Genomic DNA, 6,444 nt, shown 5'->3' on the forward strand with positions numbered 1-6,444 from the left:
AATTACAAACTTTTGGTCATTTTAAATAAAGACGCTTATATTTTCTTTTGTTGTATTATTTTATTAGTTTTCATTGTTTTTTATTTTAATTTTATTTTAAAAAAAAAATTTTTAAACCCTATTAAATAATTTTTTAAAATTTAAATAACTTTTTTTCCACCCCGGGTTTTTCTACATTTTCGATGTGAATACCCAAATTTCCGGGCCGCAGGGAAATTTTTGAAAGAGTATTTAATTTTGGAAGTGGCCAATGCAGCCCGTCGAGTTTTGCCCTTTTTTTTTGCGCGAAAAAAAACAATGTTACATACTTTAAAATACCGTAAAATTAGCTTTCTCTTTTTTTTTACTTTTTTTAAACGCTTACTTTACGGCTGGTTTTGAACAGCGCGACGACACAATAGTTTTAAAAAAAGCATTTTTTAAAATTTTAAAGCGCGAACACGGACATTTTCCACGGTTCCCTTTTCGTAAATTTTTTAGACAAAATTAAATTTTAAATTAAACTCTGAGAATTTTGCGGTGGGGCAAATAAAATTTTTTGCAAACGATTTAATATTCTTACTGTTCCCATTTACAATTATTATTTATTAATTCGTTATTCACATTTTATTATATTTATTTGTATTATTAATACAAAAAAAATAAGGGGTAAATTTTTTAATTGCAAAAAAAATAATTTCTATAAACCCAACAAAATTTATATTAAAATTTAAAATTTAAATTAAAAATTTTGAGAATTTTTGGGGTGAAAGCAAAAAAAAAAAGGTTTTTTTAAACAAAAAGATTTAATTCTTACTGCGATTTACAATTTTTATTTTTTAAATTTGTTATTCACATTTTATTATATTTTTTAGGGATTTATTAATACACAAATAATAAGATAAGTAATATGTTATAATTGCAAAAGAAATAATTTTATACCTTAAAAAAAATTTTTAATAATCGAAACTCTTAGGGGAAAATTTCGAAAAAAATATATGTTAAAAAAAGTATATAAAAAACCCTATTTGTATGTATTTGCTTGAAGATTTCGAGACCTTCTCTCTTTTCCCCCCTTTTTATCGAGAAAGGGCTATGTCAAATGGATCCGTGCTCATCCACTTTTGCTTTTTCCTCTTGTCCTCCGATCTTCGAGCTCTCCTCTCTTGAAGGGAAAAATTTCTACCATTTTCCCCTGGAGCGAAAAAATCTATGAAATCCCGAGCCCCCAAACCCAAGCACAATTTCTTTCTTCGAATTTTCCGACATACAGAGTAAAGTTATTTCCCTTTCCCGGGGTTGCCCCCTTGTAAGTAGAATATTCGCGCATGCAATTGGGGCCCCGTATATTTCAAAATTTTTGTACATATATGTATACATATGTATGTGCGAGCGTGTCCGAGCGCAATCGAGGGGGGGGAAAAACGCCGGGAAGGAACGAATGAGTGAGGGGAAAAATTTTTAGACTAAAAAGGGTCGAGACCCTTGCTCGGCAAAGCAAAAAGCCGTAGTTTTTTTTATGATCGATACTTTGGCAAAATGGGAAAAATTGAATTTTGACAGTATTAATTTTCTCTTAATACCATTTAAAAAACCCCCGTAATTTGTGTTTTTTTAAATTCTATTTTAAAAAATTATATATTTTGATGAGAGAAACTTTCTAAAATTTTCGAAAAAAATTGTTTTAAAAAAAAGTTATCGTGTATCTAGCTTTCAAATCGTAATAGAAAAGATTAAAAAATATTATGCGAGTTTTCTGCTCGCGGGTTTTTAAATTTTTAAAATGCACATAACCGTTACTCAATCGATCCTGCAAGCGCAAATGCCCTTTAAAGGGTTTTAACGCGATATGTGCAAAAAATGTATATTTACTTTAAAGAGACCAGTGCTTTGGGCCCTAAATCAATGTTTCTTCATAATCTATTTCGGGCCCTCCAAATGCACGAGCCGTATAACGAGGCGTTGCACCGTACTATGCATTAAATAATTAATGGCGGTATTAACACAGAGGTGAGAATAATTTATTATACCGCGAATGTCAAACTGGAACGTGGGGCCAAATTTTTAAACAGTAAAGACGCAGGGCAAAAAAACGCGATAAAACAATATATATATTTTAACATATATAAATATAAAATATATAAAGTACCTTTATTGGGAAACATCAGGGTTTTTATAACAAAATTTTGAAAAAATTTTAAATTTTTTGGTAGCTATTTTACATCTTTTTTTTTTAAAGATCGATTATGCCTTTAAAAATTTTGTCGAACTTTATAAAAAAATTTTATAAGAGATATTGTGTTCTTAAAATAGTAAAAATTAATTAAGGCTTATATATATTTTGTAGGTAAAATTTACGTTTCTGTAGAATGCTTATTTGTTATTTAATTGTTGGTAAATTTTAAATTTAATTTTAAATTTTAAAAAATCAAAATTAAAATTATATTTGATCAAAATTTTTTAAAAAGAAAGTTTTCCGCGAGTTTTCAAAATCTGGGGGCACAATATCGGTTTTGGCAGGTATATCGAAATAATTGATCCAGTATAGATGAGCACCAATTACTGCTATGGCTTAAAATACGGTTTATATTAGCGATGCACTACGGCACGAAGCCGTGGGAGGGATATTTTACACGCTTAATGGGGGGAACCATATGCAGCGTTTGAGTGTTTAGCTAACCTAGATGAAGGTTTCGCGAAATTAGGATGGCTTGTCATTGTATTTTGTGCCAATATGTCGTGTTTAAATAGACATGTAAATAGTGAAACCCCTATAGCTATTTTCTCTCATAATGCTTTACGCAAAGCAAAGAATGAATTTTGTATTTTTTAAAACCCCCTTTTTATCGTTTTTGAAATTTTTATAAACTAATTCTACCTTTTAAAGGGAGAATTTGATCTCTACGAAAACACTTTATATTCATCTCATATATATATATATATATATATAATATATATATATATAAATAACATTAGGTTTTTTTTAAATTTTAAATTTTTTTTAATTTTTTTATCGTATAAAAATAATTATTAATAATAATTAAGAAATGAATAAATTTAAAACCATATATGTGTGTCAAAAAAGAAATTTATTTAAAAAAAAAATATATAATTTTTTTTGACACATATATTATTGGGGAATTAAAAATTTTTTTATATTATTTAATTTTTAGAAAAAAATTTTCCCCAAATTTTGTTTTTTCAATTTTTCTTGCCTTAACATATCTCTTTTTTTTTATTTGCCCTTTTTTGAATATGTAATTTTTACAAAATTTTCGGGGGATTTTTATATCTTAAAATTAGATAAAAGTAATAATTTGTACGTTATATTTTGACTCACCAACCCCACGATGATGCGGAGTTGCAGCCCTAGAATGTTGATTTGTAACATACAATGTATTTTTAAATTTTTTGCAATGTCCAAAAAAAATAAATTTCCAAAAAAAAAATTGCTACGCGCAATAAAAAAAATTTTTTAATCATTCTTTAAAAATTTAAATTTTAAAAAAAGTTCGGAAAAAAGATTTTTACATAGTGCAAAAATAAATATTGTACTTCTTGATAAAGAATTTAAATAATTATAAATTAAAGACCCAAAAATTTGGGAAAATTTTATATGGATTTTTAATAGAATGGGAATTTTTATAAAATTTTGTGATAAAAACTTTTAAATATTTTAAAAAAAGAAGGATATTTTATAGGATCATATGCTATCGATTGATGGAAAATTTTTTACAGGCTTTAAAAGGCAATTAATTTCACAAATAGAAAATTAAATAACTTATTTATTTAATTTTTACTATTTTTTAAATTTTTTCTCACCTCAGATTGGGTTTTATCGTTGGCCCGATGCTTTCCGGGCCTTTCCTTTTTATCCTCATCGATTGCTTTTCATGGTACTCACACAATATTCCTCGTGAAACTATGATTAATTGGGAAATTTCCCGGGGACTAATTAACATGATTTGTAAAAGCACGGAATTTTACCCCGGCACTCCTGATTTTAATCACCCACGTGCGGTGTTACGATCCGTTTGAAAATTTATCGATAGGATTGTGACATTTTTTTCCAACAAATAAGATTTTTTATATTTCTTTAAATAAAAAATGCGCGAAAGCCCGTTTCGGGTTAATAAATTTTCGTTTAGGGGTTTTTTATGAATCCTGAAAGATATTTAAATTTGGGGAAAGACAAAATTTGTTTGACTCTTCTAGTCTTGTCGCGATAAATATTTCGAAACATAATATGACGTTGAAATAATCACTTCTTCCCACTCGAGTATTGCTATGCGAACAATAACAAGACTATAAACAACAACAACAATATGGAAATAAGGGTGCTAAATTTTCGTTACGCGATGAAAAATGTTGGAATATACTAAATAAAAAATAAATAGTTTTTGCTTTAACAAAATCATCTATAGGTAAAAAAACGCCAAATATTATATACAGTAATAAATATTAAAATATATAATTAGATACAACTATTTTTTTTTTTAGTTAAATCAATTAAAAAACGCCGCTCAATTCCGAAGTTGAGATTCGTTTACATTTGCATTGGATATTTCAGCAATTAATACTATTCCGATATTGGCAATTAATAGTACGCGAGCAAATTAATAAAATTAGTTAAGAGGGAAATTTAAAAAATATATAATTAAAATTTACCCGGCGAGTAAATTAGTAAATTACTCTTACTTGAAAGAAATAAAGTGAAATCTTTCGCAAAAAAATTAGCGCGTTTACGCATAGCGAAACAGTCTCCCTCTTTTTCCCCGTTTCCCTGTCTCCCCTCGTCTCGCGCGTGAATAGAAAAGGCAAAACAGCAGTAGTACGTCATTGTTTTTTGATCGGCCCGGCGGCCTTGCGGCCTCGCCATTCACGGCGAGCCCGGAAAGGGTAGGGGAAGACTGGCATTTTGTAGCGCGAGTCGTACTCTTTGACAGGTGTATATATCATGAGCTGTCATCGCGACGAAATGTAAAGTCGTACTAAAAACGTAAATACGTTCCTTCCCAATTAACGTTTATTCGCTTTTATAATATTAAAAGACGTCAAATGTGTAATTATTCATTGTGATTATTAGTAATATATAACTTTGAGATATTACAAGTGACGTTATTTATCCGACACAGGCATTTCAGCTTCCGATTTATTCTTTGAAAAACAAAAAAAAAAAATAGAAACAATATCGCGGATAAATTTGATTTGCAATTTTGGGATGGTGTTTTGTTATATTAAATTAACTCGAATCAGTAGTATTAGCTGTCGAGTTATTCAGGAAAGTTCCAAATACAAAACATATGATTTTGGAATCGAGCATTGTTATATAACGCTTTAATTTAAAAAGTCCAGAGAGTACATTAATGACATGTTTAATATATTGCACGTGTTTTAAAATTGTCGCCTTAATAAATTGGTGTGGTTGGTATTGTAAAGGCATTGTTTTAGCAGTTCATTCGATCGAAATCTATCACAATGTCACGGACAAAAAGCGTTAATGTCACATTGGAATACAGGTTATGGATATTATCTTTAATTATAATTTGTTTTGTCGCAACAAACATCGTCGATGATCATCATGTCAAGTGAATTTCAAGCATTGAGTAAATTGTACGAAGTGGGAATAATAGTCGAGAGAGTAACCGTGTTTAAAATGCCATACGAACATCGAACCTTCTGATGATTAGCGCACGCAGTTGTAATAAAATCGTGTTTTTGCGAGTGATTATTATGTGTGTGCCATGAAAAAAGCAACAGAGGATAATGAGAGAAAAAGGAGGGAGGCTCGGGAAGCATAGAATAGCGATGGGAAAATAATAGAACTGAGCACGATAATAAAGTTTTTAATTCAATTAATTTTTTTATTATGTGTCAAATTAATTGATCGTTGCTTTTGCGAGATGATCATTTACATTCATCTCGTGTGTATAATTGCAAATAAAATAGTCTAAATTTTATTTTTAAATATTAAAACATAGGAAGGTATTATTCATAAAATATTATACTAATGAGTAAATATCTATATAGAGAAAATATAATAACATATTTTAACGATTGTGTTTTAGATTTATAAAAATTAAATTGTATTAAATTTAAATTTTTATTTATTATATTTTATAATAAGTTGTATATCCATAAAAATACTTATTGATGACATTTTGTTCATTAAAGATACTAATCGCAATGAAATAATTATTGGAGGGACAATATAAGTTAAAAAAATATTATTTTTAAATATTTTGGGACGAAATGCTTTATAATTGGAATATATTGTATTGTACAGAACCAACATATATAACACAGCTCGCTATTGCACATCGCAGCGGTGTGAGTGATATAAATTATTTATTTTATGATCTGTCCTGAGATCGCTTAAAAATATCTTATTGTGAAGATTGAACTCTCTTTATGACGTTTTTTATCAACATTTATTATAGGATCCTTATTTTTAATTTGAAAAAA

Source organism: Nylanderia fulva, unplaced genomic scaffold (assembly GCF_048542155.1).
Source record: "Nylanderia fulva isolate GAGA-0341 unplaced genomic scaffold, ASM4854215v1 Scaffold117, whole genome shotgun sequence".
Lineage (NCBI taxonomy): Eukaryota > Metazoa > Arthropoda > Insecta > Hymenoptera > Formicidae > Nylanderia > Nylanderia fulva.